The 26,005-nt window shown below is 37.7% G+C and overlaps 1 long non-coding RNA gene and 1 pseudogene across 1 annotated transcript in view; both read right to left on the reverse strand.

The window, feature by feature from the left end:
- LOC143654266 (uncharacterized) overlaps positions 1–26,005 on the reverse strand; it is a 220,736-nt gene that overhangs the window by 69,800 nt on the left and 124,931 nt on the right. The gene's annotated exons all lie outside the window — the stretch shown is intronic.
- On the reverse strand, positions 9,871–15,541 carry LOC143653215 (RNA-binding motif, single-stranded-interacting protein 2 pseudogene; annotated as a pseudogene).

A 26,005-nucleotide genomic window follows, 5' to 3' on the forward strand; every position in this document is an offset into this window, starting at 1 on the left:
TACAGTGAGTGTATAAGAGTAAAATTGAAGATAGTCATCATTTCCCTTGAAAATCTTTTGTGACAATGCCACTATAGTGCCTGAAATATATTTTCTTTTTCCTCCTAGCGTTGGAACCCAGTAATTAGGTTCCAACAATAATTGTTTCTTTGAGCAAGCACCAGGTGAAGTGGTTGCTGTGCTTTGAGCAGAAATCTTGTGTGAAAACTACACTTCTTAAAGCACTAAAATCATCCAGGGGTTCATATGGTGTTCTCACTAAAGTGACCAAGGAAACAGGAAATTCCTACCTTCCAGCTCATGCTCACTCGAGCATATGCTTACTGAGTGAAATACACACTGAAAAGACCCACATTTTAAATGTCCCACTTTTCCCCTTTTCCCAGAGCCAGTACAGGGGAATTTTCATCCATTTAACGGTTCCAGCTCAGAGTGTGTCCTAGGTTATTTTACATGTGCATGCTAATAATCACCAACAATGCTGTAAGTAATATTAAAAAATCTCAGTCCCTTGCAACCAAAAGAATCTAAATGGGAATGGTGAAACTGTGCTTTATCATTTTAACTGCTTACAGAGAAATAAACAATCAAAGAGATCTAAAATTAGACTTGTTCAAAATGCACCAAGGAGAATTACAGAGCATGTGGCCTACAAAAATGTTTTATTTCCAAGCTAAAAAAATCAATTAACTAGCTCATAGTTTTATTAAAAGTAATCCCAACAGTGTGCCTCATGGTTCCTCAGACCTGTTTCTTACTTCAACAGCATTTGGACAATACAGACCCTGGAGCTATCTTGCTTCCCCCACCCCTTGAGCCTCCTACCATGCTCCAACCATCTTTGCAGCTGGAACTTCAGGGACCATCTTCTAGCTTATCCCCTGCTTCCTGGACAACTAACACTGTTTTTGTGGTTAGCTCCTCATTGTCGGCCAACCCAGAGCTACCAGATCCCTCAGCATTATTACACTGCCTCCGTCAACTGCTTAGACAGCCTGTATCTCCAGGCCTCCTACTCTTACCTCTCTCTGGGCTTCTCTTTCCACCTTGCTGATGTAGTCCTGGAGGGCGTGGGCTATTTCTGTAAGTTGGTCAAGGAGTATGAGAGTACTGAGCTTCTTTAGATGCAAACTGAGCAGGGGCAGCTGTGCCCTCCTCCAGGAAGTGAAGAAGCAGTGCTAAGATGGGTGGGATAAAAGCCTGGATGTCATGGAAACCACCAAGGCCCTGGAGAAGAACCTGAATGTGGCCCTTTTGGATCTGCATGTCTGGGGTTCTGCCTATACAGACCCTCTTCTCTTTGGCTACATGGAGAGAGTCATTTCCTAGAGAAGAAGGAACTTTGGTTAGCTGGCCAGGCCACAGGATAGGCTGAGTGGGTAATTATTCAACAGGCTTATCCCCTAGCACGACCAGGTGGGACTAGCAGCGCTTCCACCTGAGTCGCTCCCTTCAGCCAGGAGGCAACTTTTCAACCAGCCACCTTTGAGCTCTCTAACAAGCCATGAACCAAGTATAAACAACAAAGCTTTCTGCAACCTCTGATGGTGATCGGGGGAAAATAACCATCTATTTTCAAATATTTCTGCTCATTATTGGATAATATCTCTTTCTTCTGTTTGGCTTAGCATTCTCTATTGAACACACCATATGCTCCCCTTCCAGCACAACCCCACTCCCATCAGCCACTCTCTTGGCCCACCTTGAATTCCAAACATTACTGCAGGAACCAACTTCACACATGTTTAACTTCAAGGTGTCACACCTTGGTGGTGCCACAGCTTTGGCTTCCTACCCTAGGGTCTCTCTCTGCCGTGGTGGTGCTGGACAACTGTTAAAACCACCCAGCACTCAAACATGGGCAAACAGGAAGTGAGAGGGAGTTAACATACAAAGAAGTAAACTTTGACAAGTTATAGAAGGTAAGAGTGGAGGAGGTACCTATAGATACGTTCTCTCTTCCTCCCTTACTCTAGTGGAAAAGCCTGAGATACATTCAATATGCTCCTTAAACCATAGCTGACCACAGTGGGAACAGACCCTAGACATCTTTATATAAGCTGTCCCTCTTTCCTGATTCCCTCTCTTCAGCCCCCATTCCTATTTCCTGATACCACTTTACAAAATAAACTACCTGCATGCAAGCTCTTAGGGAAGCTTACTATCTAAGGGGTACCCAAATTAAGGCATATCCCAAAGTATGGGAAAAAGATCATGAAGGCAATTAATATTTATTGAACATCTTTTATGTACCTGGTGCATTAGCATGTATAATCTGATTTAATCTTCATCCCCATCTTATTAGTTGACTATTATGATCCCCTTGTTCCACATGTGATATCTGAGGTTTTTAAATGAAATTTACAGAAGTCACAAAGTTAATGAAATAAAATAGCTCAAATCCTAATCTCTGACACCAAACCTATCTTCTTTTCATCATACCACAGAGCTTTCCACTCTAGTTTGACCAGTTTGTAGTTCAGTAAAGTCTTCTTTTGGCTAGTATGAGAATACATTCCCCTTTGAAGTGAGGGACTTATATTGGGGATTAATAAAATGATGAATTGTTTGAGAGAACAAGGAATAAATCTATATAATACATTACCACAAAAGGTGTCTCAGCCTGAAAATATTAATTAATACCAAGAAAATTCAGATAAATTAATAGATAAAAAGGTCACCCTGGCTTATTAATATTGTGATTGTAACATGTTCATATCTTTGAGATTAGAATCAAGTAGGTTAAATGCAGGGACCTTCAATTATGTAAGTATTTTTCATTGATATCTAATATACTTCTTGATAACTTGAAGAGTACTTAATGAATATTACTATCAGAGTGAGAATCTGAAGCTGAGAAGTGGGGCTCTGAGGAGTGGGGCTCTGAGGAGTGGGGCAGAAGGGCAATTTCAAGATTCTTTGGCCAGTTTTCACCTAAATCTAAAGTATCTGACTTTATCCTATTAATATATTTCATTAATCTGCATAAAGCTCATGTCCTACCCAACATAAAACCCATTTGATCAAAGTCCATGAGCTGGGAAAAATTAAGGTTTTCAACACTTTTTTACAATCAACTAAAATTTCCAAAGTATTCTGAAATGTTTCTAAATTTTATAACCTGCCTTGGATTACAATAATCCTCAAATTGCACCATACAAGTTAGAATGATCAAATATGACTTTAGAATAAAGGGTCATTAAGGAAATTAAGAGTTTGTTTTTAGCTGTCAAAATGAATGGGGCCTATGATTAGACTCCACCAGGTGGCTGCCAAGGATGGCTAACATGCTAGAATGCACAATTTCATACTATAAAGAATTTTCCCATGTCCTGCATGGTTTTGAATACCTCCTGTTTGCAAAGACTTCATACTTCCTAATTTCTCCATTCTACACAATTTTGACATGATTTGCCTATTTCATATAAGCATTACCCTTCCTTCATATACCATGCTCAAATGTCTACTCTGTCAATACTTAAGTAGGCGTTATTTCAACCAGTGATCATGTGATTATGTTCCTTCTTGCCACTGACTGGCTACACAGAAGATGCATTTTGTATTCAATGAACATGAAACCTAAAAGAAGTGATTTCCCGAGGACCACAATTTTAAGGGTTACTTCTTAATTTAAGTGCCTTCCAAGTCTCCTTGATTTAATAGAATGATGGCACCCATTAAGTTGAACTCTTGTCTGTGATTTTTGATCCTTCACATGTAAGCTGGTCATTGACAGAAAAAGAAAATCAGGCAAAAAGAGGTCTCACGGATGTTCACCCAGACAGCAAAGACACTTTATGAGCTAAAACATCAGTCATTAGGAGTAAAGCACAACAACAATAAAAAAGGCTCTCATAATTGAGATCTTCTTCTTTACATTTTTATTCACTTTATAGGAGCAGCTGAACCATATTTTTTTCCAATCAGATTGAGAATCTCTTTCCCCCATGATCTGCTTCTGCATCTTAATGCTTTTGGGAACCAGTGGACTAAAAACAATATTACTTATGTTAATTGAGCCATGAACTGCATCAATAAAAGGGTTTAAAAAACATTTGTGATATTATGCATTTAAATTCTGTCTATAACTTCACCCTTCAGTGACAAAGGCATTTGCACAAATGGTAAAGGACTGAAAATAAATTCATTTTTTGTGGCATGCTTGCAAATGTGAAGGCAAATATTAATGGCAAGGCATGAAAAACTGGAAAGCACTGCATTTTCACAAAATAAAATTTAAAGTATCACTGCACCTAAGAACAGGGTTTGAGGGTTAAGCATGTTACACATGCCTATGAATTTCTGCAAATTAGACCTGGAATAATATACCTGCCACTGCTATAATGAAGGGTCATAGAATGGGAGTTTATTAAAGATATTGAAAACCAGTTTCTTTTAATCTCAAAGAGGGAGGAAATCAAGAAATCTGGATGAAGAATCCTCCCAAGTTAATACATAATGAATGGCAGCTCATAGAAAGTGTTAGAGAACTCACTGACACTATATCAATACTACTGCTTACAGTTAAATAGCCAGCATTTTACAGTTGGCATTGATGTCCATGCATAGCATGTGAAAGCAATGTCCAAGTACAAAGGCAGTACTTGTTGAATTAAAATTATCTCAGTTTAATCTTACAACAACTCTTTCATGTAAGAAGGGCAAGTATTATTCCTCTGTAAATAAGAAAACTAAGATCAGGTAGTTGTGAGTTGCCCAAGGGACCACGTGACTATTTCTCTACATTCATACTACTGATTTTTTTTGAGGGAGTGGGGGGTGCATGGTCCGGGAATCGAACCCAGGCCTACTGGGTGCATGCAAGATGAGCATTCTACCACTGAACCACCCATGCACCACATACTACTGATTTCTTGAGAACAGACTTCAAAGAAATGCATGGACACTTCTAAACTAAGTTTCCCAGGCTGACGCTTCTAAGCATCAAGTGACCAGTATGCATTTTAACTATTGGGTGTTGGTACTTCCTGGCAAAAAACAGTACTAGTTTTGGCACCATCACTGTATTAGTTATATATTGCTGCATAACAATATTGCCACAAACTTCAAGCCTCTAGCAATGCACATTCATTATTATCTCACAGTGTGAGTAAGGAATCTGGGCATGACTAAACTGGGTTCTCTACTCAAAGACTCAAAGGTTTGCAACCAAATCTTTTTCTTCTGGAGCTGCAGCCTTATCTGAGGCTCAACTGGGGAAGATTCTGATTTCTAAACTTTGTCATGTTGTTGGTAGAATTAAGTTCCTTGGGTTGTAAGACTGAACACTTCTTTTATTACTTACTGTTCACCAGAGACCACCTTCAGCTGCCAGGTGCTGTTCTCCAACATGGCCACCTGCTTTCTCAAAGTCAGAGAGGGACTCCAACAAGACAGGCACTATAACCTGATACTGTAATCACATACAAGTATTCACATGTTTTATCACATTTGTCATATTCTGTTGGTTAGAAGCAAATCACAAGTCTCATCTGCACTAAAGGGGAGGGACTCACACGAGGGCATGAATACCAGGAGGCTGGGATCATGCAGGGACCTCAAGTCTCTTAGCCACAGACACCATCTACTTATGCAACGATAAGAATAATTCATTGTATTTTATCCTTATTTTGAAAAGATGAAAAAATTAAAAATAAAGTACTGATATTACTGGTATAATATTTATTTCATTGCCAATAGATTTGAAATAAACTAGAAATTGTTATATAAACATTTAATCTCTTTCAGATGCTATTGTGACTTGAAGTGTAAAAAAAGGAAATTAAAGAATTCATACAAAATTCTAGGTATATATTGATAAAGAGAGTATCTACAAGAAAATTGGGGGATGTTATTTTGTTAATAGTTCTCTTGGAACTACTCTTACAAACATAAGGGCACATTTCAATTTTTGCACACACAAGTTTTATACAATGGCATATATGTTCACATGGGTATGAAAGGAAGCACTATCTGTAGTTAATAAATGGCCACAGCACAAAAAACAGATTTTGTGACTCCTAATGAAATGTTCTTAGCAACATTCTACTGTCAATTCTTAGACTTAATTATGGTAATACCTGCCTAAAATACTCCAGACTTTTCCACTGCTCATAAAAGTCCAAAATCTTTTACATGGTCTGTAAAGCATCGTATTCTGATTTCCTCCCACCCATCTCAACCTTTTCTTCCTACTCTCAGTATCCCAGTGACACAACACTTCTGTTAGCTTCTTATATGACCTATGTTTCTTAGTACACGTCAGCCCAGGTGCTCTCAATGCCCTTTTGTCTCTTACTTCTACCTCTATTTATCACTTACTAAATCTGCAAGTTTCCTTTCCTCAGAGAAGTCAAGTTCTTTTGTAGGTACCTTTGCAAAATTCTTTCCTTCATAGAATGTATCTCCATTCATAGTTATGTACTGCTCTAAAAAAATGTTATTATTTGATGGCTGTCTTTCACACCACCAGAAGAGAGGCTGATGAAAGCAGGGACTGGTCAAGTCTAATTATGTGCACTGGTATATCTTCAGTGCTTAGCACCATTACGGGTACACAGTAGATGCTTAATAAGTATGTGCAATAAATAAATTAATCAATCAGTGTTTACGAATGATTCTACACTCTCTCCTCTACTTTCAGTTCCCTAGTTCAACCTCTATTGCTTGGACCCCTTATAATTACTGACTCTTCTACAATTTCTAGAAGTAATGATCCTAGACGTAAACTATGAAGGCATAAATAGGAGGTGCATTTGCAGGATAAAGGAATATAATTGAGATTTCATGAATAAAAAACAGTTCTTTAGAAAAGTTTGTTCGGGCGTGGGTTTTTTTGAGGGGTTTGTTTTAGGTATTTTTTTGTTTACCTTATTTTCAAAGAAAGTAATGTTATTAAACCTCTAGAAGGAGTGAAAGCTTTTAAGCTCTTTTTCACCACAGGCAGCTGGGGCTTAATCTTTTCTATTCTGTAGCTTGCAGGTACTTATGTCAAGTTTGCTTAGGGATCCTTTTAAGTTTGTATACATATACATACATAACCTTTGGCCCTGCAAACTCCTACTGAAGAGTCAATAATGCAGGGGGAAAAAAAGAGACCTATATAAGAATGACTGTTGAGCATGGCTGTAAAATCAAAATAAAACTAGACTAAGCAGTGTTTTTCAGTGGGGAAACATTAAAATAAATTATGGTATATCCAAAGTATGAAATATATACAATTATTTAAATGAATGAATTAGCTCTTTATGGAATGGTTATAAGAAGAAGTTTGGGTGACAATCAGGTTGAATTTTAGCCTGCATAGTACAATATTGTGCAGTAAGAAAGGATGTAGGGGAGGTTATATTTCTCTATCACCAACATATCAATACGATCATACAAATCAATTACCTAAGGTCATTTCTGAAGAAACAGAATTGTTGGAGTGAGGGTGGATATTATTAAATTCTTTATATTGTTTTGAATTTTTTGAATTGCTATGAAGTAGCATCTATGACTTTTAAAAACATAACAAATCTTTTTTCATAAGGAAGAAGAGAAATTTCCTGAAAACTTAAATTCTAGAACTAGTCCTTATGGAATTTAGAAAATCAATGGGATTTTCATTCTCATGCTAAATGAAACTGAAAAACGGAAAGGAAAATGAAAAATTTTGTACCCTGATCTGGAATTTGATCAGCAATTACATTCAAAATTGGGGGAGGGGGGTCATTCAGGGAGAGGAGGAAATTCATGATGATCCTGAAATGTGTTTGTATGATTTATCTGTCTCTGCATGGCGTTGAGCTACTGGAATATTACAAGTATTAATAAATGCTGATTGTTGAACAGATCTTATATGGCCTCTCCTCTTTCCCTCCTGCATTCTATAGTCTATTTCAGCCAAGACATTTTCCATGTGCTTGCTCTATATGTGAATTCCATGGGTTCTGTCTTTGCATGTTGATTTTTTTACCTGAATTAGAAAATGTGTTTTAAAAGGAAATGGGTTGTGTGTGGCAGAGTTCTTGAATGCCATGCTGGAGACCCAGCTTTCCTTCCTGGTGCCTGTCGTCAATAAGGTGCTGACAGTTTCAGGATAGAAGGGCTCATCATGCAAAAAAAAAAGAAAATGGATTATTTTGGATATCCCCTTTAACTTCTAAGAAACTTCGGCAGGGAAAGCTTGGTAAACTATCTCCATTAGCCCCCAGGTGGCTGTGCCATCAATGTCACAAAGAGTGAACACATGTACCATGTAAAATGAGGCACTGGTATCTGGAGTTGGTTACCTTCTCTCCCATTTCATTCTCCAAAGCAAATTAGTGCAAGACAGCCTTCCCCCAAAGCATTAATGGCACACTTAATCCAAAGACAGAAGGCTCTTAAACCTTAAGCCAAATTGATTCCAACATTATTTCCTCTACACATAGCAAAGCAATCTTCCCTTATTGTGACAAGCCAATTGAATCCCTAACCAACGTCTTGTGTCATTGCCCAAATTTTGGATTGTCAACAATATATGAAGGGAATGTCTTGGTTTTAATGGGGATACTGCAATTATGGTTAAGGCTTATAATCTCTTCGTGAGTAGGTTGAACTTCGGATCAGTTAGGATGCTTTTCATATGGAGACATAGACTTTATTTTCAGTAGCATGAGTGCAGCAGAGTTTTCAAGCTGCCTCTAGTTGTGCAACAAAAAGCAGAGGGAAGGCCATTTATCCAGAATGTTTATTCCATGCTGGGTCAACCAGGCCCCAAGCACCTGTTTTCTTTATTAGCAGGCAAAATGCCTGAATTACCCTGATTATTGTCTCAATACTTGCTTTTACTTTGCCTTTGGGGATAGTATGCCAACATTCAGGGCTTCAACTGAGAATGACAAGAACCCGCAGGAGGCTACATTTGGTTCTTACCACACAAAAAAGAACTGGAGCAGAAACACAGGCTAGTCACATGCCTTCTCAAAGGCTAGTTACATGTGACTGCTGATTTCAGCCCCTATCTGTCCTTCTAAAAATACCCACAGAGGTAGATTCCAAGACATGAATAGATTCATTCAATTCAGAAATGCATATATGCATATAAATATGCAAATTACTTGAAAACAAACAAGTGAAAAATGACTTTTTACTACATTTACAGTAATTCCTGAAGACAAGGTATTTGTATACATACCTTATAGATCAAACTACATCACTCCCTCCAGCTGCCCTTTAAAACTGATGTTTCTAATAGTGTCCAAATGTGCAAGCAAATGAGGACTCACTAAATCAAAGGACCCAAGTCCGTCAATAAGGTGCTGACAGTTTCAGGATGGAAGGGCTCACCATGAGCCTTAAGGAGACATGCATCACATAATGCTTTTTGTAACTTCCTGAGGACTGCGTGGACTGAAAACTATGCAGTTCAACAATATCATAGTCATTCATTCTTGCGAATGGTTAATGAGAGCCCCAGCATATCCAAGGCATATAACTAGGGATTGCTGGATTTGAGGATTTGCCCTCCTTCCGCCCTAGGAAAACATAATCTAATTGGAAAAGGAAGGGCTCACGTGAAATTACTGAGTAACAAATTATGTTTTAAAAAATAGTAAAAGAACAAAGAAAGTGGTTTACATATCAAAGTGGGAAGAGAAAGTATTTCTGCCTGTGTCAAGAGGCAGAGCATGGTATTAAAAGATGTTGGGGAAATAAGCATATACTTGAAGAAAATTTTATATAGGGAAGGAAAGAGGATAAGTCAAGCAAGATTATCAAAAAATATGAGGTGTCTTTGAATATGACTATCTAGCTCAGTTGTACTAAATCAAATAAAAAATTCTAAAAACAATAAACAAAATAGTACAAGGAACTTGGCATTCCCAGATGTTCTTTAATGCTAAGGAAAAAATGTCAGAATAGATTGTCAGACTATAAAAGCTGTGAGAAAGACCAAGAACAAGATAGAAAGAACCAATGCCCAAACTCCACAGGATTGGTATATTACTTTTAGGATCCTGCCTAAAATTCATCACAACTTAATGGATTAAAACAATATGTGCTGGGTGGGCCATGGTGGCTCAGCAGGCAGACTTCTCTCCTGCCATACCAGAGACCTGGGTTCAATTTCCGGCGCCAGCCCATGCAAAAACAAACAAACAAAAAAAAAACATGCATTTACACTATCACAGTTTCCATGTGTCAGGATTCTGGCCTCAGTGTAGATCTCTGCTCAGGGTCTTACAGACTTCAGTCAATTCATCAGCCAGATTGCATTCTTTCATAGAACTGGGGATTCTCTCCCAAGCTCACATGGATATTGGTAGAATTTAGCTCTTTGCAATTGTACGAATGAATCCTGGAGGCTGCCCCAGTTCTTACCATGTGGTCCCTTCCATGGGATCACAGGCTCTTCACAACACTGTAGCTTGCTTCTTCAACACCAGCAAGAGAGTCTCTCTCCCTAGCCTGCTAAGACTAAGTCTCGTATAATGGAATGTAATCATGAGCATGACATCACATCACCATATAACTTAAGTGGGTCATGGGAATAACATCGCATCATTTTTGCAATATTCTACCGGTTAAAAGAAAATTATAGAAGTCCTGCCACAACTAAAATGGCGGAATGAGAAGCTTGAAGGCTCTGTCCCTCAACAGAAGCTTTGAACCATGAGTAAGAACTGGTTGAAACATCTTTCTCAAAGCTTCAGAAAACAGTTAACGTACTGCAGTAACAGGGCAAGTGCCAAACCAAGAACAAAAGCTACTTAAAAGCAGTTAATATTTCATGATGTACTGGATGGCCCCTTCCCCAGCCCCTATTAGCTCAATGTGGAGCCAGCCTGTGCCCTGAGTGTAGATGCCTGGACCTGGTTCCACAGAAAGCAGAGTAGCTCTCCTGCACATACTGGGAGCATGTATGTCTGGCTTAAACTGACTGATGACCATCTGACAGAATGGATAATTCCTCATGGGCTCACCATTCCAGAACGTGACCTGCATATAGAGGGCAGCTCACAGAGCTCAGAATATGAGTCTAAATTGTCATTCAATGTCTTCTTGAAGAAAGTTGACTTTGAACCATTTAAGGGTCTGTGCATCAGCAGGATAGTGTTTCTTTGGGAGAAGAGACTGAGAAAAAGGACTGCAAGCTCTTGAGAGCAGGGTTGAAGCTATTTGGGCAAAGAGTTCAATGGTTCTGGTAGGGGACAGCTTATGGAAGGGTATATGGGCACCAGCCAGGCTTTCCCCCTTGGAACCACAGACTTCTCCACCTATATAGAAGGACACAGCTGGAGGAGGCAGGGATCTCTTCAGCATAGGTCACAGGACAGGTATTAGTTGCCCAAGTCTAAAGTTGATAATGTGTTTGAATTTTATTTTATTTTTTATAAACAGAAGGCAAAGGAAAATGAAATTGGAAAACTGACACTTGGGCAAAGACAAATGTCCATTTTATGCTTGCTGATCTTTCTATAGATACAAATCAGTTTCATACCTGCCCCATCATTCCTTCTACACTTTTTCTGTTTGTTACAGACACACCTAAAGTGACCCCTAAATGATCCACAAACTGTATAACCTCCTCCCCTTGAGTGTAGGTTGGTCTATAATTCACTTTTTTAATTTTTTTTCTTTTTGTTTTGAAATACTTTCAAACTGATAGGACAGTTACATAAACCTCATACAGCGAACCCCAACCCCTACACTTCCTAGATGCCCACAACTGTGAATTTTAACATTTTCCACACTTGCTGTATCCTTCCATCTATCTGTCTATCTGTCTGTCTATCTATCTATCTATCTATCTATCTATCTATCTATCTATGTATCTATCACCTATTCGTCTTTCTATTAAACCATTTTCACAAAGACTTGAGTGTAGGCTGTATACATTATGCTCCTTAAACACTTAATACTGCCATGTACATCTCCTGAGACTGAGGATATTCACTTACATAGCCACCGTAAATACAGTTATCCAGCTCAAGAAATTTAACATTGATATAAAGTTTACAGCCCATATACCAATTTTTTCATATGACCTAATAAGGTCTTTTTGAGCCTTTCTTCTTCTCTTGGGAGATCCTCTCCAGGACCATGTATTACATTTAATTGTCATTGTCTCTTTTGATCTTTCTTTTTTATTGTGGGAACATATATACAACATAAACTTCCCCATCACAACCATTACCAAGGATATTACTCAGTGGGATTAATCACTTTTACAATGTTGTGGTACCCTTACCACCATCTATTACTAAACATTCCTCATTTCCCCAAAGAGAAACAATATACCCATTAGGCATTAACTCTCCATTTCTCTGCACTCTAATTTCTGTTACTATGACCTTGGATAATCTCTGATATTTTCTTTGCAATAATCATGGGGATTAACTTAAAATCCTAAATCTATAAGAATCTTACTTGCTTTGATACCAACTTAACTTCAATAATGTACACAAACTATCTCCCTATACTCCTTCATCCCCTACCTTTATGCAGTTCTTATCACAAATTACACGTTATACATCATGAATCCAAAGAGAAAGTCTAGGCGTTCAAAGCACTGGAACTCTCAATTCTAGTATGGGCAGTAGGGAAGGGAAAGGTGGACTTGAGTTCTATTAGCAACAACTGATGCTACAGGTACTTTTTCCCCTACCATTTCTTTCCTCTACATGCAGCCAATATAATGAACACCTGTTTCTCCAATCACCAGATTTCTGCGCTGATTGTCTGGTGGAAAGGCACCTGACCTTGAAGTGAAGGAAGCAGATTCCTCTTTTAGTTGGTAAGGAAGTTACTGGGAGAAGACTAGCGCATGATTATAACTCCTAGAGAGCAAAGGCGTTCTACCCATTTGTCTCCAGGGGCATTGCCAGATCTTGCAGAAGGAAACCAAGCTAAAAGCAAGATACAGGCTTTTTTAAAGGACCTTGCAAATAATCAGATGAGATTTGTTGCATTTTTCTATCCTAGCTCCCTGTCGTTCTTCCACCAGAGGGAAAATTATTTCTGATGCCCTGGCTCCCTAGGAAAGGAACTCAAAATACAAAAGGAAAGGACAGATCAGTTTGGACAGTTGTAGAGAGCTTTCCTCTTTCCCATCCCTGCACAGCACAAGCACAGAGCTGCCTCAATCCCTCTGTATATGTATGCACACACACAATCAAAATCCTTTCAAGGTCAGCTCTTGTTGTATGCAGAGAAGTCAAAACATGGAAAGAAGTTAAGGACTCCAGTTTTGTTTCCCCCAAGTGTCAAAAGGCAGTGTGTGTCCAGGGTGGGGGTGGGGAATCTACCATGACTTATGCCCCTATGGAGGCAATGAAAACAGTGTCTATATCCTATATCAAGGTTTCCTGACCTTGGTGCCATTGCTATTTTTTCGACCAGATAGTTCCTTGTTATGTGTGTGTGTGTGGGATTGGTGGCATCATGTGCATAGTCGGACATTTAGAAGCATCCCTGTTCTCTATCTCCTAGATGGCAACAGCTCTTCCTCAGGTATAACAATTAAAAACGTCTCTGGAGATTGTCAAATGTCTCCTGAGAGACAAAGTTGCCTTCAGCTGAGAAACACTGTAGGTCAGGCTGCTGTTCTTTCACAGAGGAAGGAACCTAAGTGTATTCAGCAACATCACAGCTGCAAAGACTGTGAGCACAGATGTGCAATAGGGAAGAGACCCACCAGGGACACAGACAGAAAAGAAAAGAAAACCCTCCAGGAGGCAGGAAAGCAGGTATTCCTGAAGAGCGATAGCTGGGAAAGATACATACTCAGATGGTATCGGCCCCAGCAGTGAGAAGAGTTAGAAATCATTAAGTCCATTTTTCTGGATCATGTCGAGGAAGACCTAATCTTCATCTAAATTTGGCTCAACAATGGCTTTCAAAGACTGTGAGCTTGTCTCTTTAATGAGCCAAGGTCACATCTTGGCCTCCTTAAGCCAAAGTTCAGTCTTTTCTCCAGGATTTGGTAGGACAGAAGTAGGAAAAGCCAATTCCAAATTGCCCATTTAATATTTTACCTTGTTCTGTGCCTAGCCCCCCAAAAAGCTCCATATGAAATTTCATTCAAAAAGAATATCCACAAAATTAAAAATTGTGAAAAGCAAGGTAGGTAGGCTTTGCTACTGTTACTTGTTGAAATGGAAAGACTAGACCCCATGGTCTGAGGGAGTATCCATTGAAAATATTGGAAGAAGGCACAGAAGTATACTGGGAGATGGAAGCTCCTTGCATAGCTGTAGCTATTGGTATATACTGTCTATGCTAGTGATGGAGAGGTGGACAGTTGCTGGGTCAAGGGTTGCATCATGGGGGCAGGCTGGAGAGAAACAGGATGATTTACCCCTGATGTCAGAACTGAAACTGAAGGCTGCATGAGGTATGACTAGTGGTACCTCCAAGTCAGGTTAGGTACTTATAGTGGAGATGTCTGAGTCAATCTCTGATATGCAGACACTGAAGACAGAAGACACAGGGAGAGTGCAGTATGAGTTAGCATCCTTGTTGGGGTGATGTTACAAGGGGTTGGGTAAAACTGTTCTGAAGAGCTTTGGTCGTGTCATAGGTCAAGTTCTTACCACCCATGTCTCCATTCCCTTGGCCAGGCCCATCCACTTGATACAAAATTTTCCTTGTTTCTGTCATTTCTTTGGCTCACCATCAGAAAATATGCCATAGCAAGGGATCAAACAGGGCTTGTACTCCATGGGGAATCTTAATATATCTTACATTAAAGTGGGTGATAATGACTTCACCCTTCTCTGAAGACTCCATCCTTTCAAAACTGATCCCTTTGCTGGTTCCACCAATGTCTCAAAGTGTTTGGGTGGGGATAACCTGGGCAAAGGGCTTTAGTATCCCCTCCAGTTATCACTAATCCATTGATGGTGTGAAGTTTGAGATGTATAAATTTGTAGGGTCCTGCTAATGTTACTTTGCCATCTGTCTTTATAAACCACTGTTCTAAGTGCTGTTATAGCTCTCTGTGCTGCTGAATGACTGTCAAAGTCCACAATGGCATAGCTTTTGCATTTGTTTATGGTTTTTTCCAGTATGGTCTTAGTGGGGACAATCTTGTCACATGGCTGATACAGTCTGGCAAAGTCATAGTCAGTATGCCTAGCTGCAATCCCTGGATGTATAGGTTGGTTTTGCTCAGCTGGTCATTTCCCTTGCTTCCACTGCTGCTGCTAGGGGTACTGTTGCTTGGATCAAGTGTGGCCATTGGCTGAGCCAACAAAACAAATCACTTCTTACTGCTCTTGCTATAGCCAAAAGTCAGAATCCCAGGTCTGAAAGTCACTGGTAGCAGCATTTTCTTTTTAATGTTAGGAAGCTGAAAGAAAGAAGAGGGAGTGGGAAAGGGGGCAGGGAGAAAAACAGAGGAAAAGGGGAGACGGAGAAGGGAAGGGGAGGGGAAAAGGACTAAATGGTTTAAATTATGCATTTTTAGAGAGACAAAAGGATGTGTGAGAATCAGTTTGGGCTTTCATCATATAGTTATGAGATATAAAATAAAATGTATGAAAACACAACAGAGACTCTGGGTAAAAAGAAAGGAAAAAGAATGTTTCCCAAGAATATATTAATTGAAAGCACTGTTCTGAAGAAGGAAAATAAAAGGACATCTCTGACTTGAGATTTCAGTACCGAGTAGAAATTGTTTTGTGTATTCTCTATTACTAGAAGATTCTAAGAGAATCAGGTATTAATACTGATGGCTTGATGGCTGCCCTCCCTGTTTACAATGTGGCATTGAAGAGGTTTTGGATCTCAATAGCTTTCTTCCAGGTTTTCATTTTCCAACTTTATGGCCATTGCAGATAAACATCTGTGCTTCATATTGTGTGCTGGGCACATTGCTACAGAATTGATATCAAATGGCTTTTCCTCCATCTGTTGCCTGCTGAGGTAACACTTGATTAAAATTTTTTAAAAAGCAGCTCAATCAAATTTCAACTTCCATTGAATTTGACCCTTAAAAGGAGAGAAAATCTGGCGATAACTCTTATAACATTAATAGCAAAATGAATTTGCATTGATTGGATATTTTTCAGGTTATCATAATTTAAGTATCTTGGGAGGTATATAACATGATTGGCCATAGGTTCCCTCAGCACCTGCACATTCATGCCCAAAACTTTAATGGTAAAAAATGCATTTGATATAATGCCACAGAATTGTGGATGTTTGCAGATGATGTTATACAGTTATTTACTCTCCTTAGCCTAGATTCTCTTTGGTTCAAGAGATCTTCTTATAATATGACTGGGTAGGACCAAAAGTATAATGACAGTCAAACAAAGTTAAGCTCGCCACTTTAGTCTAATCAGCAGACTTACTTGGCAATTCAGTTTTACCACACAGTATTTTAACAAATAATAGAATAAAAGCTGGCAATTAAATCAGCTTTTATTCTATTATTTGTTAAATAATAGAATTTAACAAATTCTTCACGTTTTGACAGATTGTGTCTATCAACTAAATGACATTTATTAAATATTCTTAATATGGCTAATTTTTATTACAAAGGCATATATAATTGCTGATCAACATGGTTCATCAGCATGAAATCTTCATTGGTTACTAGAGTAAGTCAATCAAGGAGCAAAAGAATAGGTCTTTCAGTTATCTGAGCTGATGTATCTCAGATTTTGAAATATTTGGTCAATCTTGGACCAAAGGTTAGCAAGAGCTTAGTCTTTGAGGGCTACAGTTTTCAACAGACCACTACGAAATAAAAAAAATAAAACAACATAGTGGGCTTTTCATTAAACCAAGAATGTTGCTTTCAAACTGTCCTTTAATCTGATACTAGTTTTTCAGAGCATAACCATTCTTTGTTAACATCATTACATTCATTTCCAGTGAAATAATGGTAAGTATTTTCTTTCTTTCTTATTTGGTGTGGCTAATGCTTTACTTGGATAAATAAAACCTTGCAACCCTATACTGAACCTCAAGATTTCTTTTGAAATTGTAATGGTCTGTGGAATCCAGAAGTCTGAAGAATTGTGCTGTTTTGTTAAGTGCTTTAATGTGCACTATGTAGAAAATGCATGGGGTATTTCCCTAGGAAATTGTCCTTAGAATGTCAAATCATCAAAATCTCTTTGAGTGGTCTCTGCCAGCAATAGTGAACAGCAGCATTTGACAGCTTAAGTTCAGTTTCTTACTTGAAATCTGCAAGAAAATAAAAGGAAAAATAAAACAAAAAATCCTCACACCACGAAAAGGAAGAAAGGAAGTTCAAATGAAATGCTTCCTCATTTTCAGATAATCTCTCCACTCTACTGCTTTACTTCTGTGCCTTCATTTCAACATCTGCAAGACAAAACCGATTCTGCAATGTAAGTGCATGCTACTCATGCAGATTTCCTTTCATTAATCCAACAAATTTACATGGAGTACTTGCTATGGAACAGCTACTGCACTAGGCACTAGAAATACAGTGGTCAACACGACACACAGATCTCAAATCTCATGGGATTTATATTCTCATGGGATAGTTTCATTGTGAATTAGTTTTCGGCAAAAAAAAAAAATAGTCTTTATCTATTCAAGATTCTAGTTGAATACAAAAGTTAAAAGGAGGTTTATTGAAAGGGTACAAACTCATCCATATAATCCAATTGCAAGCACCAATGACAGGAAATCATCCTATCTACTTACCCTGGGGCTGCATAGGTTTTAGTTTCTCTTCTTTTCTGCTTCACAGTATATTTTTGGTCCATTCTACATATAAAAGCTCTTTGTTTTTGTTTTACCTTAATGGCAATATTCTAATGGTTTTTATTTTCTATAAGGCTAATTCTAGCTATGTTCTACATACATTTTTACTGCAGTCCACTGCAGACTGATTCTTGTCCATATTCTTAGCTCAAATTTTAAAAGGTAATTTAATTAATCAACCTACCAATGGATGACAACCCAGAGTTGGCTATCCATCCATGTTTCAATCAACACTGGCCAGTGAGGACAGGATCATAGGATAAAAACATGTTCCTGTATGCTTTTAATTCTTTTTGGAAAAATCAAATTGCAAAACACATGTTTAGAATGCAAATCCGCATGCAAACAATGACTACTACTCGTAAATAAATAAAATGATATTCTAAAAATACAACCTAAATGATATTTCCATAGAATACCAGTAATGCCAAGCGTGATGGCAATATTCTTTGTTTAGAAACTGTGCTTTAGAGATAGAACTCCTTCCTGATTGCAAATAGGAAAATGCATTCCTGTTAGAAAGCCTTAGGACTGGAGTCTCCTACTGTCACAGCAGACAGGGAGCTTTATTTCTCTTTCAGCTTGGTTCCAGAGCTTTTATACAGTCAATAAGAAAAACAAAAAGTGATTAACATTTGAAGATCTGATTACAATTGCAGACAGTGCAATTGCCACATGGCATGATATATTGTCAGCCCTTCAGTTTTCTGACATCACTCATTTCTCATGGTTTGGTCTGCAGAACTGTATGTGGTAAAGAACCTGGGAAGGCAGATCAAGCCAGGGAAGGGACAAGAGAACACAACTGGCTGTCTAAGCATTTGAAAGGTAGAATTTATAGGCTGCTATGTGTGAGTAGAAATTTTTTTTTAATTAATCCGTCATCACATCAGAGAAATAGCCAGTCAACCATCTAGGATTAATCAATCAATCACAATATACTATAAATATAAATACAGAGTAAGTAATGCATTGTGTGGTATGTTGATTACATCAAGCTCCTAATTATAACAGGATGATACTGTTTCCAACAGGGTGAAAATTGCTTCTGGGAAGGTAAAAAAACTTAGAAATTACAAATGTTTTTGGCCCTCCAAAGTGTTAAAGAACATAAACACATATAATATACGTGTTTCTGTGTTTATATGTGCATATCTGTGGTATGAAAAAAATCATGGAGTGGGGATGCCAACTAGGAAAAAAATATCCCCAAATGCTCTTTAACAGGGGACAATGAAGCAAATGTTGAAAAATACTGGATTGTGCCCAATATACAGCAGTTGTGGTGGTAGTGATGGTGGTTATACAATAACTCAAGTAGCAGCAACTAATACATAGCAAGTTGGAGAGAAGGAGTATAGAAAACACATTTTCTAAGCCAACAGAATATTCTAAACACTAGAGTATTCATGGAAGTATTAAGCCAAAATGTTGGTGATATGGGACATTTGGTTATAGAATATGAGTAAAGGAAAAGAATTAGATACGATTTTTTCTAAGAAAGTAAAAATCAGAAGGATATTTTAGCACAGGCTTCTACATGAACACTGTCCACAAAACAACTTAGAAGAAATTGAAGAATTTCATCGCATAATGTTGGAGCAAGATCAAAGAAAGACATCAAGAGTCCATTCACATCTGGTCTTTTTGGAAAGCGGTCCAGAGTTGTAAAGTATATAGAATAAAATCAGGCAAAACCACACACATACACTGCAATTAAGAAGAGAGAAGGCAAGAAGGGAGAATAGGCATGGACGATGAAAGAGAAGAACACACCCATGATGACTGAGGAACATGTTCAACACCCGGAAGCATCTACAGGGGAAGAATAGGGGCACTACAGAGGCACCTCTAGGAAAAAGTCAGCAGGTGGAAGGGTGCATCCTGATCAAGCATGGATCTTGTCTAAAACATATGATGAAAGAGATCAGACAGAGTCACACGATGAACAAAAAATGGAGGCTATCGGCACTAGATATGCTCACCAAACCCAGGGCTTGGTTTGATCTCTTGGTGTGAGTGCCATACCTGCAGTTTCCTCTTCCTCTCCAACCACCTGAGCTTCTAGATCATTAAGCTGCAGTAAAATTTAAATCAACTCTTCATCTGTCTCCAAGAAAACTCAGTTGGTAAACAAGAGAAATCGAGGAAAACATAGCAAACATGACTTTGTGCAAAGTAAAGAGCCATATAAATCTCTACTCAAACAATGATGAATAATCAGGGAAAACATATCATATAGTGTTTTAAGCATTTTACAGCATAATTGTTTTTGAAGCATAGCACTTAGAATACAAAAGAAAAAAATATTCTGGAAAAAAGCATATCACAAGAAATAAAAAAAAAAATTAAGTAAAAAAGGCATTGGAGTTAATGAGAGTGCCTTAAGGTGGCTATTATATAATAGTCATAGACAAATAGTTATCATATCTGCTTTCAGTAATTTTTTAAAAACGTGCACGCACACACACACATCCACATACACACTACAAAATCACCCATATAGTGGCTCAGTGGCAGAATTCCCACCTGCCATGCTGGAGATCTGGGTTTGATTCCTGGAGCCTGCCAGGAACACCCATGCAAAATAACTAAAAGCAAATTATAAAATAATTGTATAGGGCCTACAAAAAACACATATTTATCAACATGTGCACAGAAAACTAAATATTTATGCTAAACAAGGCTATTGTGAAATAGAGAAATTATGAAGAGGTTCCTGTGCTTTAAGATATTTTTAAAAATAATACTAATGTTGAAATACATAAACAGATCATTGTAAAAGAACTGAAATTTCCCAAAGAGGAATTTAGTACATGATAAAATAATATCTTTGCAAGTGGGGGAAGAATAGTTGTTTGCCTTCACAAAGTATTTCTGGACAGTTAATATCAGAAAAATATATTTGGGTTCCCTACTTCACACCATGCACACATACAAAGTAAAGATAACTAAAAATTACTAAATATGAACAATGAAACTAAAATGAAAACGCATGGATAAGCATTCATCTAATATCCCAAGGTAGTCAGGATTTCTAACTGCAAAAACAAGAAAAACATGAAAAAATTTTAACTACATTAATATGAACACATTTTTCTATCTAACCAACAGCAGAAAAATATTACAAAGTCAAGAGAAAAATGACTAGCCAGAGAATGTATCTGCAACATTAGAGCCTAAAGGACACTAACCTTATATGGACAACTTCTATAAGCAGTAACAGCAAAGGATAAAAATCTCTCCAGTCTTTTCTCCTTTTCCTGGTCATACAAGTAATCTATATCTCCCAGTCTCTTTAGTTGAGGGATGTGACTAGTTCTTACCAATGCAATGAGAGTGGAAGTGATGTGTCACTTCTAAGCCCACACAGCTAAGACAGTGTGTCTTATGCAAGCTCTCCAATTTCCATGTCTGCTGGATGGACAATCCCCCATAACTTACATGGTATTGAAGTTCATAAATGAGTGTGTGGAACATAGCCCCACCTCACCCCTCCTCATATCAGACTGAAATTTGACTGTGGGATAATTTCAACATGTTAAATCATTGAGATTTTAGAATGTTTTATATAGCAGCTAGGCGTCTACACATATCCTTATGAAACAAGAAAATTTTCTAAATGTGGCAGATTGCATTTTCCAAAAATTCTTCAACAATTTATTTCATTTCAGGTGTTCATCTTCCAAAGCAATATTTATTATTCTTTCACCAATAAGTGGAGCCTATACTCTCTCCCTTTGGATCTGGGTAGTTTTGTGACTATGGCGGAAGTTATACTATGTAATTTCAGAGGGTAGGTCATAAAAAGCAACACAACTTGCTCCTGATTCTCGGGAAACACTTGATTCTTGAAACCAAGTTACCATGCCTCAAGGAAGCCCAAGCAGCTCATGAAGAAATCCAAGGAGAGAGGAATCAGGGTCCTCAGCCCACAGCCTTGGTTGAGCAGCAGTTGCTAGGCAGCACTTTATTTCCCGTCCCATGATTAGCCATTTACAAAGTGGGTCCTTCAGCCTCCAATTGATGCACAATAGCAACACCCCAGGGAGCAGAAACAAGCTGTCCCCACCAACCCCCACTCAAATATTTATGAGGAAAATATAAATGTATATTTTTACTTTAAGCTACAAATTTTAGATAGGTTAATATATAATCAATAATTACAAAAATGGTCAAATGTACGCACACCAAAGTGAATGATTTTTATTTTTCATGTATCATATTTGGAAGAAAAAAGAATGGATAATAATTTTGCAAGTAAGAAAATGAGGGGCAATGAGAAGCATTGATCATACACTGATCCTCCAAGGAGAAAAATGGGCAGAAACCTTTTTCTCCTTTCATCTCTATCAGTTTTCACTTCATACATTTTAAAGCATTGTTATTTGGTACATATATATTAAGGATTGCTACGTATTCTTGGATGGTTGATCCTTTATTATGACATAATGACCCTCTTTGTCTCTAGTATTTTCTTTACTCTAAGATCTACTGTGTCTGATATAGCTACCACTGATATTTTTATTAACGTTTTCACAGTACATCCTTTTCCATTCTTTTACTTCCAAATTACATGTGTCATACTTGAGGTTAAGTTTCTTGTAGACAGAATGTTGTTGGATCATGTTTTACTATATGTGTGCATGAATGTGAGTTTATCTACTCTGCCAATTCCCTCTTCCAATTGTTGCATTTAGACATTTACATAGAAGGCAATTATTGATATGCTAGGGTTCTAGTCTGCCACTTTATCACTTGTTTTCAGTTTCTCTCTTCTCACTTTTCTGTGGCTTAGTTGAAATTTTATTTCATGATTCTATTTTTATTTTAGTCTCTTTGGACTCTTCACTTTTTAACTATAATTTTCTTAAGCATTCCTCTTATATACATTGAATTCCACATCAGATGGCATTATAATTTTTGCTTCAACCACCAAACATGATTTTAAAATGTTTTAAAACTAAGACAAACAGTCTGTTTTATTTACCTCTATTCTGATATTTTTCTTTCCTTTCTTTTCAATGCCTTATTTTGTTATTTCCTTTCTTTTGTGAGAATTTCCTTTAGCCATTCTTTAAGGATAGCGTTTCCGGCAACAAATTCTCTTAGTATTTATCTGAGAATATCTTTATTTCTCATTCATTGTTGAAAGAAAGTTGACTGGATATAGAATTTGGAGTTGGCAACTCTTTTATTTCAGTACTTGACTAGTGTTTTGCTATTTTCTTCTGGTTTCCAGAAGATTTCCAAATGAGAAATGTAGCCATTTGAATTGCTGTTCACCTATAAGTAATGTGTCATTTCTCTCTGGCTGCTTCCACGGTTTTTTCTTTGTTTCATTTTCAGTAATATAATTATGATGCTCATGTGTAGGCTTCTTTGGGTTTATTCTATTTGAGGTAACTACTCTTCTTACGTAAATAAATTAATATCTTTCACCAAATTTGGAGAGTAATCACCCCTTATTTCTTCAAGTACTTTTTCAGTCTCACTGAGACTTGTCTCCTTCTAGAACTCTGATGATATTAATTTAAACTTTATGGTTATTGTCCCATTGGGCCTTGAAACTTGTTCTCTTTATAATCTATTTTCTATCTGTTTTTCAGATTGGGTAAAATCAGTTGATCTAAGATCATTGATTTTATTTTGTCATATTTATTGAGCTCATCCAGTAAGGTTTTTTTTATTTGTTTGCTTCTGGTTATTTTATATTTCAGCTCTATAATTTTCAGTTGGTTCTTTTTTGTAGCTCTTATTTCTTTGCTGAGATTTCCTATTTTTGCATTTGTTTCAAAAGAATTTTTAACTGCTTGTTGAAGTATTTTTACGATGACTGCTTTAAAATTGCAGGTAATACTGATACCTGATTTATCTCAGTGTTGGCATTTTCTTGTTTGCCATTACTCACTCAAGTTTTTATTTTCTAGTTCTTTGCATTATGAGTGATTTTATTGTATCATGGGCATACTGAATATTATGTTATTAGACCACAGATCTTATTCACTCTTTGTTTAGCTTGCAGTGCCTCTGTTGAGATGCAGCATGAGTGTGAATGGGTATATATGTTTAAGTTCCTGTTGGCCCTACCAACACTACTCTGGCAAAAATGGAATACTAATTCATATGGTCTCACTGCAGATGGGTGGGGTAGAAATTCCGCTTACCACTCGGTCCTTTTTTTTCCTTCCAACATGCACCATCTCATGTTTCATTGCCTCTGAGTGTGGGGGTTATCTGTTTTCCACAGGGAAGAGGAATCAGAGGGCTGACTCACACCACAGTGTTGCTGCAGGGTAGGGCTAAAGCTCAGTCCCTGGTGGTCCCCACTGACACTAGATGAAGGGAAGCGGCAGCAAAATGCAAACTAGTCAGCATCCCACCAACTCACTTCACCCGTTGATGCTGGGAAGAGATGGAGCTCAGCTCCCCATTCCCACATACACCAGACATGGTGAGTAAGTGGAATACTAACTCTAATTCACACCTTCTTTTCAGTCTCATTGATACCAGTTGGAGGTTGTAGTTTACCTCTTTGATGGTCTCCACTGACATCAGAAGTAGGGGAATTAAGCATGGTGGTGACTACCTCCAACTTGCATAACCTCAATAAATCTCATTACCATGGGTGGTGAAAGATCAGGTCACTGCCTGACCCCACTAACACTACCTTGGTGGGGGAATCAGAGCACTGCCTTCCTCCACCGGGCAGAGGATAGAAGATCACCTCCCTGCATGGTCTGCCAGCACAAGCTGCTGATAGGGAATTGCAGTGTTGCCACTTGTTTCCATGAGGCAGGAGGATGGGGTAGAAGATCAGCTCTGTGCTCTGCCCCACTGAAATCTTGGTGTGAAAGTCTGATTTTATCATTGATGTTTGGCTGTTATAGTGCTGGTGTTGCCAAAATGGTTTTCTGTTGTTAGGCCACCCTCTTCCCATAGGATAGGGGAAACACTTGCTGGTGTTTTGTTTTTTAGCTTTGTTTTGTTTTGTGATGCCAGGGTTGGAGGCTCCTGGAGTAGTGCATCAGGGATATATGGAAGGTAAATAAGAAAACTGAAGAGACTCACTACCATGTCATTCTACAAGTCCTTGGCGCCTTAGGAAGCCCAGCTTCTTCTTTCCACCTTTTAGTATCTCCCTACACTTGTGTGTTGTATTATGTCCAGAAATTATGACCTGTAAGAGGGAAGACCTGGGAGAAATAAAGCCACTTCATCTCTGCCATCACCAGAAGTTGACAGAAACTTGACAGTTTGTAACTATGTGTCAACCACATCGATCTATTCTTTGACCTAGCAATTCCTTAAGAATTTCCGTAAGAAAACTCTCAGAAATTAGAGGAAAATAATTTACAAAGTTGATCATCCCAGCTCTATTTATAAAATAAACATTTAAATTATTGTATAAACTTCCCCAAATAAGGGACTTTAAAAACAATAGCACATCCATGCATTAGAATAATGCAACCATGTTTTATAAATATTTAAAGATAAGGGGAAAAAAAGATAAGAGAAAAATTCAGCATATAATACTAGGTAAAGAGTAAATTACAAATAACATCTTCAATATGAATTAAAGTACACATTTAAAAAAAGCATAAGGATACAACATTTAATTCAATATGAATTAAAGTACACATTAAAAAAAGCAGAAGGATACAACATTTGACCTGATTATCAGTGTGATTTTTTCTTTCTTTTTTTTTATTTCCATGGACCAAATTTTCAATAATGAAAAAATGAACATGTATTATTTCTAAAACTCAAACACTACTACTACTAATAGTGTACAGTACATTTATAGACTATAAGAAGGAATTTTTTTAATAAATATTTTTATTGAGAAATCTTCACACCCATACCGTCCATATATGGTACACAATCACTGGCTCACAGTACCATCACATAGTTGTGTAATCATCACCATGATTATTTTTAGAACATTTACATCACTCCAGAAAAAGAAATAAAAAGAAAAAAACCCATAAATCCCATACTTCTTACCGCTCCCTCTCACTGACCTCTAGTATTTCAATCTACCCAATATTTTTAACTCCTCATCCCTGCTCCCCCATTATTTGTTTATTTTTTGTCCTTATTTTTTACTTATCTGTCCATAACCTGGATAAAGGAGGCGTCAGCCACAAGGTTTTCACAATCACAGTGTCACATTTTAAAAGCTACATAGTTATCAATCTAGAGTAAGAATTCTTTTTTCCCCCTATTATTCATCTTTATTCCATATGTTTTACACGTCTGTTGATAAGGTAGATAAAAGGAGCATCAG

Source organism: Tamandua tetradactyla, chromosome 13 (assembly GCF_023851605.1).
Source record: "Tamandua tetradactyla isolate mTamTet1 chromosome 13, mTamTet1.pri, whole genome shotgun sequence".
NCBI classification, from domain to species: domain Eukaryota; kingdom Metazoa; phylum Chordata; class Mammalia; order Pilosa; family Myrmecophagidae; genus Tamandua; species Tamandua tetradactyla.